Here is a 14,307-nt window from a genome sequence, read left to right as displayed (position 1 = left end):
CACACTCTCCCAGAGTTTCCTGTTGGTCACATGTTCTTATTAATTTGTTTCCTTAATTATTCTCCCTCTCTCAAGCATAAGGCACTGGTAGATTCAGGTGTAGCTGGGAACTTTATAGATCGCGGACTCGCTCAGAGGTTGAGGATTCCGTTAGTAAAAGTAGACCCCCCTTTTTCCGTGCGCTCTTTAGATAGTCGACCATTAGGGTCAGGGCTGGTGAGGAAAGCCACAATTCCGTTGGAGATGATTACGCAGGGGAATCACAAGGAGCGAATTAGTCTGTTCCTTATCGATTCACCTGCGTTTCCGGTGGTGCTGTGGATTCCCTGGCTAGCTATTCACAATCCTACGATTTCGTGGAAACAGGGAACTCTCCAGGGGTGGTCTGATGCGTGTTCAGGCAGGTGTGTAGAGGTTTCCATCGGTGCGACAACGGTGGAGAGTCCAGACCAGGTTTCCACCGTGCGCATTCCAGCTGAGTATGACGATTTGGCTATCGCTTTCAGTAAAAAGAAGGCGACCCAATTACCACCCCATCGTCAGGGGGATTGCGTGATAAACCTCCAGGTAAACGCTGCACTCCCCAGGAGTCATGTGTATCCTTTATCCCAGGAGGAGACGGTGGCTATGGAAACATATATCACCGAGGCTCTGGGACAGGGGTACATTCGGCCCTCCATGTCACCTGTCTCCTCGAGTTTCTTTTTTGTGAAGAAAAAGGATGGTGGTTTGCGTCCGTGTATTGATTATAGAGGTCTAAATTCCATCACAGTGGGTTTTAGTTACCCACTACCTCTCATTGCTACAGCAGTGGAATCATTTCACAGAGCGCAGTTCTTCATGAAACTGGATCTCAGGAGTGCGTATAATCTGGTGCGTATTCGGGAGGGAGATGAATGGAAAACTGCATTTAGCACTACATCTGGCCATTATGAGTACCTCGTCATGCCATACGGGTTAAAGAATGCTCCAGCTATATTTCAATCCTTCGTGGATGAGATTCTCAGAGACCTGCACGGACAGGGTGTAGTGGTGTATATTGATGATATTTTGATCTACTCCACTACACGCACTGCGCATGTGTATCTGGTGCGCAAAATTCTTAGATGACTGCTGGAGCATGACCTGTACGTGAAGGTGGAGAAATGTGAGTTTTCTAAACGATCAGTTTCCTTCCTGGGTTATCGCATTTCCAGCTCTGGGTTGGTAATGGAGGGTGACCGCGTAAAAGCCGTGCGTAATTGGCCGACTCCGACCACGGTAAAGGAGGTGCAGCGGTTCTTAGGGTTTGCCAATTACTACCGGAGGTTTATCTGGGGTTTTGGTCAGGTAGCAGCTCCTATTACCTCACTGCTGAAGGGGGGGCCGGTGCGTTTGCAGTGGTCAGCAGAGGCGGACGGAGCTTTTCGTAGGTTGAAGGCGATGTTCACTGAGGCGCCGGTGTTGGCGCATCCGGACCCTTCTTTGGCGTTTATAGTAGAGGTGGACACATCCGAGGCTGGGGTTGGAGCGGTGCTCTCACAGTGTTCGGGTGCGCCACCGAAGCTCCGCCCCTGTGCCTTTTTTTCGAAGAAGCTCGGGCCAGCGGAGCGGAATTATGATGTGGGGGACAGGGAGTTGTTGGCTATGGTTGAGGCCCTGAAGGTGTGGAGGCCCTGAAGGTGTGGAGACACTGGCTTGAGGGGGCTAAGCACCCTTTCCTTATCTGGACTGACCACCATAACCTGGAGTATATCCGATCAGCTAGGAGACTGAATCCTCGTCAGGCAAGGTGGGCCATGTATTTCACCAGATTTCGTTTTACTATCTCGTATTGACCAGGTTCCCTCAACACTAAGGCCGATGCGCTGTCACGACTCTATGACACTGAGGACAGGTCCATCGATCCTACTCCCATCATTCCGGCAGCTAAGCTGGTGGCACCAGTAGTATGGGAGGTGGACGCGGACATCGAGCGGGCGCTAAGGGAGGAACCTGCGCCTCCACAGTGTCCGGAGGGTCGTAGGTACGTGCCGCTCGCTGTTCGTGATCAATTGATTCGATGGGCTCATAGTCTACCCTCGTCGGGTCACCCAGGTATTTCTAGGACAGTGCGAGGTCTTCGGAGGAAGTACTGGTGGCCCACTTTGGTGAGGGATGTGCGATTCTATGTCTCCTCCTGTTCGGTGTGCGTCCAGAGTAAGGCTCCTAGGCACCTGCCACGAGGTAAATTACAACCTCTCCCCGTTCCACAACGGCCGTGGACCCATCTATCGGTGGATTTTCTTACTGACCTTCCCCCCTCTCAGGGTAACACAACGATCCTGGTCGTTGTGGATCGGTTCTCTAAGTCCTGCCGTCTTATCCCATTGCCCGGTCTCCCTACGGCCCTACAGACTGCGGAAGCTCTTTTCACCCATGTCTTCCGGCACTACGGGGTGCCCGAGGATATAGTTTCTGATCGGGGCCCTCAGTTTACCTCCCGTGTATGGAGGGCATTTATGGAACGTCTGGGGTCTCGGTCAGCCTGACCTCAGGGTATCACCCGGAAAGTAATGGGCAGGTGGAGAGAGTGAACCAGGAGGTGGGTAGGTTTCTGCGGTCGTCTTGCCAGGACCGGCCAGGGAAGTGGGCGAGATACATTCCCTGGGCAGAAATCGCCCAGAACTCACTAAGCCACTCCTCTACCAACATGTCACCATTTGAGTGCGTGTTGGGGTACCAGCCGGTCCTGGCACCTTGGCATCAGAGCCAGACTGAGGCTCCTGCAGTGGAGGAGTGGGTGCAGTGCTCTAAGGAGACCTGGAGGGCTGTCCAAGAGTCATTACGCCAAGCGAGTGTAAGGCAGAAGAAGAGCGCTGACCGTCACCGCAGTGAGGCCCCCGTGTTTGCACCTGGGGACAGGGTCTGGCTCTCGACCCGAAACCTGCCCCTTCGCTTGCCCTGCCGGAAGCTGGGTCCGCAGTGTATAGGGCCATTTAAAGTCCTGAGGAGAATAAACAAGGTTTGTTATCGATTATTACTTCCTTCGTATTATCGTATTAACCCCTCGTTTCATGTGTCTCTTCTCAGGCCGGTGGTAGCTGGTCCCATGCAGGAAGGTGAGGTTCCGGAGGTCCCTCCGCCCCCTCTGGACATCGAGGGGTCCCTGGCGTACAATATACGAGCTATTCTGGACTCGAGACTCCGGGTGAGGGGCTTGCAGTACCTCGTTGACTGGGAGGGGTACGGTCCGGAGGAGAGGTGCTGGGTTCCGGTGGGGGATATTCTAGATCCATCTATGTTGAGAGAGTTCCATCGCCTCCGTCCGGATCGCCTGGCGCCTCGGCCCCCGGGTCGTCCCCGAGGCCGGCGTCGGCGCGCTGCGGGAGCTGCGCGTCGGGGGGGGGTACTGTCACGAATATTACCGAAGGTGACTCCCCTTCTTGTTCGGGTGGCGCTCGGCGGTTGTCGTCACCGGTCTACTAGCTATCACCGATCCTTTGTTCTGTGTTCGTTTGGTTTTGTCTAATTGGTATCACCTGTTTCTTGTTTGGTTGTTAGGGTGGGGTTATTTAAGTTTGTTCAGCCCGCTTCTGTTTCGTGTGGGCTTGTTCGTCTGTTTTGTGTTAGAGTGTATTTTGTGCTGTCTGTTAATATTTCTGTTCATTTGTTTTCCTACTTTTGTTCATGTTATTTTTCCTGGACATTAAAGCGTGTTTTTTCCCACATCCTTTTGCTCTCTGCGCCTAACTCCACACCTCTTCACTCATTGCACGTTACAGAATTAGTTGAAGTCAGAATATTTGTTTTGTTTTTTTGGCCTTTCTGTAGGCGCTACAAAGCAAAAGTTGGTGTCACATGAAGTTTTACCGCTTGCTCTGTAATATGAGTAGTATTTTAATATCATTAAGACATTTATGAACATAGAAAAAGATAAACATGAATATTGAAAATACAACATTTTAGATTTGGAAAATTATTCCTTGCTAGTTTTAAAGTTATGGCCCATTTTCACATTCACTCTGGTAATGTTTACAAATTGGATCATACAGTAACTCTAATAGTAGCAGAGATCCCAATCTGAAACTTTGATATGCCCGCGGAGCATATTATGTTCAACAATATATTGAAAAAAATTGCCAACAAATATATATTTCTATATTAATGTGTATATTTTTTGACATTCATAAATGTATTAAGGACATTTGTTATTGAAATAAAAATGCCTCTCATTTAGAGCAAGTGTTAAAGCTTCATATGACACCAACTTTTGCTTTGTAGCACTTACAGATTAAGTCTTAAATGAGGCTTGGGTAAGGCCAAAATGTCACAAATATTCCAATTTCAATTAATTATTTCTCAATTATGCTTTATTAAAGAGACAACCTGCAGCTGCTTTGACTTGCATTTTTTAAACTTAAATTAATGATATGAACCCATTGATTCTTAAAGAATATACCTTATAAATGCCGCATCAGCTTAGATCAGCTGTCGTACCCCAAAGGACCCATGGTCTTGTTTTGTGAGGAATCACCCAATTTCCTTATTTTGAAAGTAGTCTATGGGCCAGGAGTTATTGCGGTACAATCTTGGTGTTTGTATACATAGTCCATGATAGTGACAATTTCATCCATGTATTTTCCCACAGGCTGCGGAAGAGAAACGTTGAGACTCCGTACTCAGTACAGTTGTCCTTATTAGAGGGTCTGGTCATATTCCGGTTCGATCAGGTGAGGGTTCCAACAAGGAGTAGCAGCAGAGAGGGGGAATAGGAGCTGGCTGCAGTGACTATTGAACGCTGGTACATGGCACCAGGTGTCCGGAGAATAGAGATTTGGCAGAACGGAGTAGTGGGGACCTTGTTCTTACCCCCAGGTAAGAACTAGGTCTGAGGGAAAAGGGTGATTGCTTTGTTAAATTGTACATATCAAATCTTTGATTTCTACCACAAGATCTTTACAAAAACTATTATGACTGAGGCTTTATTCCAATACTGTGTTGTGGTGTCCTCTTTTGTTGCCTCCATAGGTCCAGCTCCTTTCCCAGCCATGGTGGACCTGTGGGGTATGGGCAGGGGGCTGATAGAGTACCCTCAGCCTTGTTTGCTTCCCGGGGATTTGCCGGTCTCTCCCTGGCCTACATTGGCCACAAAGACATCCCTGGTCCACTCAACACTATCAATGTGGGAGATGCCTACTTTCAGGTAATAAGGTGGTAGTGCATAGCCTATAGAAATGTAGGACAACATGGGCTTATAGGAACACATTTCATTCCATGCATCAACCAGCTATGAAGAGATGGCTCTCGCTGTGCAACAGGTTATCCTATTACTCTCAAATTCTGAATGCCAGGGCTCTCATGAAGAGTTTGATTAGATTTTTGATTGGATTTGCATTGATGTTAGTGTGATTAGAGGGAACAAGTGCTGGCGATTAGTGACTGGCAGTTAGTAAGTTTGTTGGGCTACTAATGACCATCAGTGGCATCAGAGTGTAGTGTTGGAGAAGCCTAGTTACCGTGACTCAATGGTCACATGGAATTTGACTGCGGTCAGGACTCGTGACTACCGGTGTGGCGGTAATATGGTCACGTAACAGTCCTAGGTAGTGCTAGTGTAACGGATGTGAAACGGCTAGCTTAGTTAGCGGTGTTGCGCGCTAAATAGGGTTTCAATTGGTGACGTCACTTGCTCTGAGACCTTGAAGTAGTAGTAGCGCCCGGGTATGGGCGAGGGGATGGTCTAAAGTTATACTGTTACACTAGGTTTCAAAGTAGCTAGGTGATGCTCCCCTGTATGACATAACATTCTGGCACCTCTGCAAAACTCTCATTCCTCCTTGTTTTCTCAATGGGCGTTGAAAGACTGCATTCCAGTTTCTCCAGGACCACCCCCAGGTGTGTGGGGACAGGCTGGGGGTCATTGGCCTCTCGTTCGGAGCCTACCTGGCTCTGTGAATCGCCACTCAGATTGGTGTCAATGTAAGTCTGACCATACAACCCCCTGAAGCGGTCATCTGGAGTATTCATCAAACAACTATTAGCCTTCCAAATATGAAATCATGTTTATACCTCTTGTGATGTGTTTGGGAGTTGGTATGTCCAATGTAGTCTAAGGTGGAATGACCAGAATTTGGGTAAAAGAGAAAGTGGAGAATAAAGGCTATATACAAATATGAAAGGCATATGTCATGAGTATGATGCGTTACAGTGAGCTCCAAAAGTATTGGGACAGTGACAAGTTTTTTTGTTTGTTTTGGCTCTGTATTCCAGTACTTTGGATTTAAACAGATAAAATGACTGAGGTTAGAGTGCAGACTGTCAGCTTTAATTTGAGGGTATTTTCATCCATACTGGGTAAACCTTTTAGAAATTCTAGCACATTTTGTACATAGTCCCTCCATTTTAGGGGACCAAAAATATTGGAACAAATTCACTTATGTGTATCAATAGTTTAGTACTTGGTCCCATATTCCTAGCCCTCAATGATTACATCAAGCTTGTGACTTTACACACTTGTTGGATGCATTTGCTGTTTGTTTTGGTTGTGTTTGAGATTATTTTGTGCCCAATAGAAATTAATAGTAAATTATGTATTGTGTCATTTTGGTGTCACTTTTAATGTAAATAATTGTTAAGAGTGTTGAGCCAGTAAGCGAAAGGTGGCCGTTTCGAATCCCCGAGCCGACTAAGTGAAAAATCTGTCTGTGCCCTTGAGTAAGGCATTTTACCCTAATTGCTCCTGTAAATCGCTCTGGATAAGAGGGTCTGCTAAATGACTAAATTCAAAGTGTTGGAGTACCGAGCCAAAACAACACAAAATGTGTCACTGTCCCAATACTTTTGGAGCTCACTGTATCTGCATGTAGGACTGCATCTGAATAGAAATTCCTGTGATTCCCATTCACTCAGTTTCTTTCTCTCAGCCCAGGTGTGTGATCGGAGTCAATGGTCCAAGGCAAGACCGAAAGCTTTGAAGGGTTAGTTACCATGGAAACACAGAAATAAGCTTTTGAAGAACTGTTAACATTATATAGCTATTTTGAAATATAGTTAACCTATTCAAGTATTGTGATGTTTAAAAAAAATATGGTATGCCTGAAAGATGACTTCACAGGGACTAAATTAGATCATTCTCATTATATTGGGTTATTGTCAAGAGGGGTGCAACTCTTTTCTTATCCCACTCATTGTTATGTTATAGGGATCAGAAGCACAGGGGCTACGTCAGCTTCAGAGAAGTGTCCACACCCAACAACATTCCACCTGAGAACAAAGCAAAGGTACGACCCTCAAGTGTTGATGGGGTCAAGAACACCCTCCAGCCAGCTGCACAGAAAACGTTAATACTCATCATATCCTATCATTTATTTCTAGTATAGTAATACCTGTGCAGCTAGTGGGGTATTGGTGGAAATGAATGTAGAATTAGTTTCCTAGGGTTACATCAACAATGATATCCTCTGTACATGCAGGTTGAAAACCTGTGTTGCCCCCTACTCTACATTGTGGGTGAAGATGACTTGAGCTGTGCAGCTATTGAGAACGCAGATGAGGTAAGCCTACTTCAAGGTATGTCCATTAAACCAACCATATGACATACTATGGTAGTATATAGCTAGTGTCCTAGTTATAGCTGCGGATAGTAATAACTTTTCCAATATCCTGATGAGTCAAATGTCGTGAACATTTGAATGAATAATGTATATCTCCTTGGTTTTCAGATTGAGAAGAAGCTTAAAGATGCTGGTAGATCCCACCTGTTCACCCGCTTGTCATACCTGGGTGCTTGCCACCTGATTAAGCCTCTCTACACCCCCAATGCCCGAGCCTCCATGTGGACCACCCGACCAAAGAAACGTGGGTCCTCCTTTCCTCCCATACTCACCTTCACCTCTCTTTCATATTTAGTTTGTCATGATGTTATGAACTTGTTTTCAGTGGTACTTTTTGTAAATAGTCTTGATTGTATCCTAAATGATAATCATACTTTGAATTTGTCTTGAAGTAAATTTCTCAGTCCTTTATTCTTGATCTCTATCTCCAGTTAGATTGTAAAGGGTTTCCAAAAAAGGGTCATAGAAAGAAGGGTAATAGACATTTTAATTAACATATATCAATGAGAGGATGACAATGTAATTCATTTTTCCAGGTTATTTCCCATGCTGTCCTGTTATGTATTTTTTTCTCCTATAGTGATCACTCTCTGGGGAGGGCACCTGGCACCCCACGCTGCCGCCCAAGAAGATGCCTGGAAGAGGTCCATGGAATTTATGGAACGCCATTTAAGAGGGTGAAGGGAGAGGAATAGTAATAACTTCATGACCACTTTGTGTTAGAATGGTACATTTCATGTCTCTCCACAATGCAAGACCAAAACTCAAAATCTGATGGACTGTGTTCTCGTTAATGTACTGTAATTTCACAACACATATTGTTATGTAGGCATCTATGGATTGTCATTGATTTGTAAAATGTTTATATATACAACTATTATTATATACCATAAGAAATTCAATGGCATGTAAACAAAGTAGCTTCATCATTTCATCTTTGTGAGAGGGTTACACTGTGTGTGTTTTGCTGAAACACAGTCACGCCTTTACATTGTGCCACTAATGGTTGTGATCTGGGCTGAAGAGGTCGTGGCATGCTGATGTCACCATGGCGATCAACGGGATCAACTCTTGGAAGTCAAACTCCAGGTCTCTGTTCTGGTCCAGGTCTGCAAATACCTCATTCAGTCTGATTTTCCTGTATTTTCTTAAATGAGACAAGAAGAGTCAACAGTAAAAATTAACCTGTCAGATTATTTTAGTTAAAAATGTCCTGTATAGGCCCGTACAATTTTATAACAAGTAATAACACATAGACCTGCAGGCTTTTAGTAAAGTGTAATAATCTAATAATCATAGAATAGTCATCTAAATCATTACAGCTGTTCAATGTAATTCTTTATTGTATTTTTTAAATTTATTCATACAGAAGGCTAAAAAACAATTCCTCTTTATCGAATTGGATGAGCCCGTAGGGCTCTGGTCAAAAGTAGTGCACTATATAGGCAATAGGGTGCCATTTGGGATACATTTTGAGAGTGACTCACGATGATGAAGTGACTCATCTCATTATTGATAAGATCTATGAGCTCTGCCTTCTTCAGCTTGCACTTGTGGCCAGAGTATTTATGGAACACATGGATGATGGCGATCATGGAACTCTCTAGTTCTGACATGCTCCGCTCAGTTCTCTTTCAGGAACACAGTACCATATAATTACATATAGAACACACTCTATGCACAAAACACAGATACAGCAAGCACACATCACCTATCAAAACTATATTTAAATATTTTTCAAGTAAATTGTCATTAAATACAAAAGTTTTATTAGGCATATTTAGAATTGTATAGCATCTTACCTGGTTAAATAAAAAAACATTTGCCTATGATTTCATTGTATGTTGGTCTCATATTGCTCCTTAGCTAAACTCAATGTTCAAATAAATGTACATTGTGTTCACCTTATCGTCTTATAAATGGACACAAATGAAAGCTCATTCAGATCATCTGACCATAGAGTGAAATACGAAAGGACATGAATGACTACAGAATGACACTAGGCGTGGGACAATACAACACCAAAATGACATGGACAACTATAGAATGACACTAGGCGTGGGATAATACACCAGAATTATTTTCCTCAATTATCTAAAACAATTCCATGCAAATTCAATCATTACTGCTAAATTATTTGCTTTATTATATTACCTGCATTTGAAGACAGAAACCCACCCTTCTTTTGCTGTATTGTGAGACTTGGCAAACTGATGCTCTAAGACTGAGACACTCCTTGTCAGTGTCCCAAAAGATACCCTTTATAGAGCACTTCGTTTGACCAGGACCCGCTGTATAGGGCTCTGATCAAAGGTAGTGTACTTCATAGGGAACAGGGTGTCATTTGGGACATACCCTTGTCCAGTGGTTGTGTGTTTTGCTGCCTCTTGCCTCAGTGCTGTGAATAGCTAAACTGTAATGATCAACCACATGAAAGCTCTTGGCAGTCAGCGGCTCTGTCACAAACAGCACCCTATTCTCTTTATAGTGCACTACTTTTTATGGGCTCTGGTCGTATGGGCCCTGGTCAAAAGTAGTGCACTATAAAGGGAATAGGGTGCCATTTGGGGCTTAAATCTCCATTGCAGGCCTACTACAGTAATGCTTGATGTATGCAGCATGATAATGGATGCTTCTGGTGGTAATAGGGGGGCAATTTAGGGCGCACTAAAAACCATTTCCTCTTAAATTTTCTTATTTATTAGGATTATTTTACTGTTGTGTTCATATCAAATGACAGTGCATATACAGTTGAAGTCAGAAGTTTACATACACTTATTAAAACTAATTTTCAACCACTCCACATTTCTTGTTAACAAACTATAGTTTTGGCAAGTCGGTTAGGACATCTACTTTGTGCATGACAAGTAATTTTTGCAACAATTGTTTATCACAATTCCAGTGGGTCAGAAGTTTACATACACTAAGTTGACTATGCCATTAAATAACATGGAAAATACCAGAAAATTATGTCATGGCTTTAGAAGCTTCCGATAGGCTAATTGACATCATTTAAGGTGTACCTGTGGATATATTTCAAGGCCTACCTTCAAACTCAGTGCTTCTTTTGATCATGGGAAAATCAAAAGAAAATCAGCCAAGACCTCAAAAAAGATTGTAGACCTCCACAAGTCTGGTTCATCGTTGGGAGCAATTTCCAAACGCCTGAAGGTACCACTTTCATCTGTACAAACAATAGTACACAAGTATAAACACCATGGGACCACGCAGCCGTCGTACCGCTCAGGAAGAAGACGCGTTCTGTCTCCTAGAGATGAACATATTTTGGTGCGAAAAGTGCAAATTAATCCCAGAACAACAGCAAAGGACCTTGTGAAGATGCTGGAGTAAACAGGTACAAAACCACCATAAGAAATCCAGACTACGGTTTGCAACTGCACATGGGGACAAAGATTGTACTCTTTGGAGAAATGTCCTCCAGGCTAATGAAACAAAAATAGAGAACTGTTTGACCATAATGACCATTGTTATGTTTGGATGAAAAAGGGGAGGCTTGCAAACTGAAGAACACCATCCCAACCGTGAAGCACGGGGGTGTCAGCATCATGTTGTGGGGGTGCTTTGCTGCAGGAGGGACTGTTGCACTTCACAAAATAGATGGCTTCATTAGGATGGAAAATTGCGTGGATATATTGACGCAACATCTCAAGAGAGTCAGGAAGTTAAAGCTTGGTCGCAAATGGGTCCTCTAAATGGACAATGACCCCAAGCATACATCCAAAGTTGTGGCAAAATGGCTTAAGGATGACAAAGTCAAGGTATTGGAGTGGCCATCACAAAGCCCTGACCTCAATCCTATAGAACATTTGTGGGCAGAACTGAAAAAGCGTGTGTGAGCAAGGAGGCCTACAAACCTGACTCCGTTACACCTGCTCTGTCAGGAAAATTCACCCAACTTATTGTGGGAAGCTTGTGGAAGGCTACCCGAAACGTTTGACCAAGTTGCTGCATAGGTCACCTTTACCTTGGATTAAGCATTAACCTAGGATTGAGCATTTAGAATTGATGCAATGATTATTCTTCTCCCAGACTTGTAAATGTTGTGTTGCATAGCTTTTGTCCAGTCCTTTTACCTTTCTATGTAGATAAAAAATATTGGGCATGTAGAATAATTAATTATATGTTGTAAGAAATAAACAGGAGTGGACGCCGTAGACGTCTACTACGCCGTAGACGGGTCCAGAAGTTTTGATGTTCAAATTGTTACATTGTAGCAGTGCTTACTTTTACGCATGCTAAATTATGTTACATTGTAGCAGCACAGAACTCTCCACTGGTAGGCTACAGTAAGTATTACATTCTAAACTCCGCCCTCGTCTGCGCAGGAAAAGCCTTCACGAGCTGTGGAAAATCACCTCGTCCGCCCTTCCCAAACGCAACATCTGCACCTACGTAATCAAACAAGAAAAGGCAACCCCTTCCCTGAAGTAAGGAATTCAGATCCCCTACATTGGAGTTTTGCCCATAGTGCATGTGTTTTTGTAGTCGATTGTAGACTAGCCTGCACGGCTTCACGCCCATTCTGGAAATCCCCACCTCAGGAGGCTGAAGAAATTCGGCTTGTCACCAAAAGCACTCACAAACTTCTACAGATGCACAATCGAGAGCATCCTGGCGGGCTGTATCACCGCCTGGTACGGCAACTGCTCCGCCCTCAACTGTAAGGCTCTCCAGAGGGTAGTGAGGTCTGCACAACGCATCACCGGGGGCAAACTACCTGCCCTCCATGACACCTACACCACCCGATGTTACAGGAAGGCCATAAAGATCATCAAGGACATCAACCACCCGAGCCACTGCCTGTTCACCCCGCTATCATCCAGAAGGCGAGGTCAGTACAGGTGCATCAAAGCTGGGACCGAGAGACTGAAAAACAGCTTCTATCTCAAGGCCATCAGACTGTTAAACAGCCACCACTAACATTGAGTGGCTGCTGCCAACACACTGACACTGACTCAACTCCAGCCACTTTAATAATGGGAATTGATGGGAAATGATGTAAATATATCACTAGCCACTTTAAACAATGCTACCTTATATAATGTTACTTACCCTACATTATTCATCTCATATGCATACGTATATACTGTACTCTATATCATCGACTGTATCCTTATGTAATACATGTATCACTAGCCACTTTAACTATGCCACTTTGTTTACATACTCATCTCATATGTATATACTGTACTCGATACCATCTACTGTATCTTGCCTATGCTGCTCTGTACCATCACTCATTCATATATCCTTATGTACATATTCTTTATCCCCTTACACTGTGTATAAGACAGTAGTTTTGGAATTGTTAGTTAGACTGCTTGTTGGTTATTACTGCATTGTCAGAACTAGAAGCACAAGCATTTCGCTACACTCGCATTAACATCTGCTAACCATGTGTATGTGACAAATAAAATTTGATTTGATTTGTCCACTTCACAATAACAGCACTTACAGTTGACCGGGGAAGCTCTAGCAGGGCAGAAATTTAATGAACTTGTTGGAAAGGTGGCATCCTAGGTGCATGGGATGCAAACTGCTGAGGGCCCAAAAAGGTGACAATTATTTTTTTTGCACTGAAACATGCAAAACAATCCCTGCTAGGGGGAACTGCAGGTTAACTAATTAAACAACAAATAATATGATCTACATGCTCAGTCTCTGTGTGTTAAATAAAGTGGTTAATGTGAACCTAACTCATAGCTAAAAACTGTAAAGAAAGCAATCCAATGTGATTTGTTGCCTAGACTTGACTGCAAATGACACTCATCTTGAGAAAAGAACAATACACTAATATTGCAGTTAGCCATGATAGCCTTTATAATAGAACGCTTGTGACCACACACATTAATATTGTACTTGGGAGAAAAAACCCCATCTATAAGTAGAAATGAAATTAAACAAACGGGCATTCTATTTTTTTTCTCTATTATCACCACTATAGACATTGATTAAGTGCACAAGAGGCTACATGTGTGCAAAAATAACATTCACTGAGAAAAAAAGTATCATCTCCCTCACTCACACAGGTATTACTGTCAAGCCTTATTTTCACCTAATTCAGAAAATTAATCAAATTAAGCAACTAATACTATAGCGAATTGGTTATATATATTTTTATTTTTATTTAACTAGGCAAGTCAGTTAAGAACCAACTCTTATTTACAATGAGCCTAGGACCAGTGGGTTAACTGTCTTGTTCAGGGGTAGAACGACATATTTCTACCTTGTCAGCACGGGGATTCAATCTAGCATCCTTTAGGTTACTGGCCCAAAGCTCTAACCACTAGGCTACCCGCTGCCCCAAGGGTACTAATGTTAGCTCATCTGATGTTGTAACGTTAGCTGTCTGACTTTATTAGCAAGTTCATTTTCACACCATAAACTCAAATTATTTTATCAGATAAGTTGGCTAATGTTGCTCAACATTTCTCTGGCTAGCTAACGGAGAATTCGATCCAGCTAGCAAGATACTTAACAATGCTAATGCTTGTTCTACCACTTTCTCCCGTACCTCAAACTTTCCAACTGTTAGTAGTTCTTCGGTTACAGCTCATGAAGTACGCTTCACCACCTTCTCACCCCTGTCTCCGTGGTCAGGCTTCTCACCTAACGTTACCTCTTCGTTACGGTTCAGGGGACGCGCTGCTCTGACTGGCAAGCTGCCTTTCCAGAGCGCGCGCTGATGCTGTAACTAGCACATTGTCTCTTC

General features: G+C 43.7%; 1 long non-coding RNA gene across 1 annotated transcript; it reads right to left on the bottom strand.

Annotated features, from left to right (window-relative positions):
• Positions 1 to 8,043: 8,043 nt before the first annotated feature.
• On the bottom strand, positions 8,044 to 14,221 carry LOC112254755. Its single transcript, XR_002954195.2, has 2 exons — positions 14,110 to 14,221; positions 8,044 to 8,721 (listed from the first exon to the last, which is right to left on the bottom strand). It is a non-coding gene; the product is annotated as an uncharacterized LOC112254755 (long non-coding RNA).
• Positions 14,222 to 14,307: the final 86 nt, after the last annotated feature.

The sequence above is a fragment of the Oncorhynchus tshawytscha genome, linkage group LG07, assembly GCF_018296145.1.
Source record: "Oncorhynchus tshawytscha isolate Ot180627B linkage group LG07, Otsh_v2.0, whole genome shotgun sequence".
Lineage (NCBI taxonomy): Eukaryota > Metazoa > Chordata > Actinopteri > Salmoniformes > Salmonidae > Oncorhynchus > Oncorhynchus tshawytscha.
This window is presented reverse-complemented; position numbering and strand designations above follow the sequence as displayed.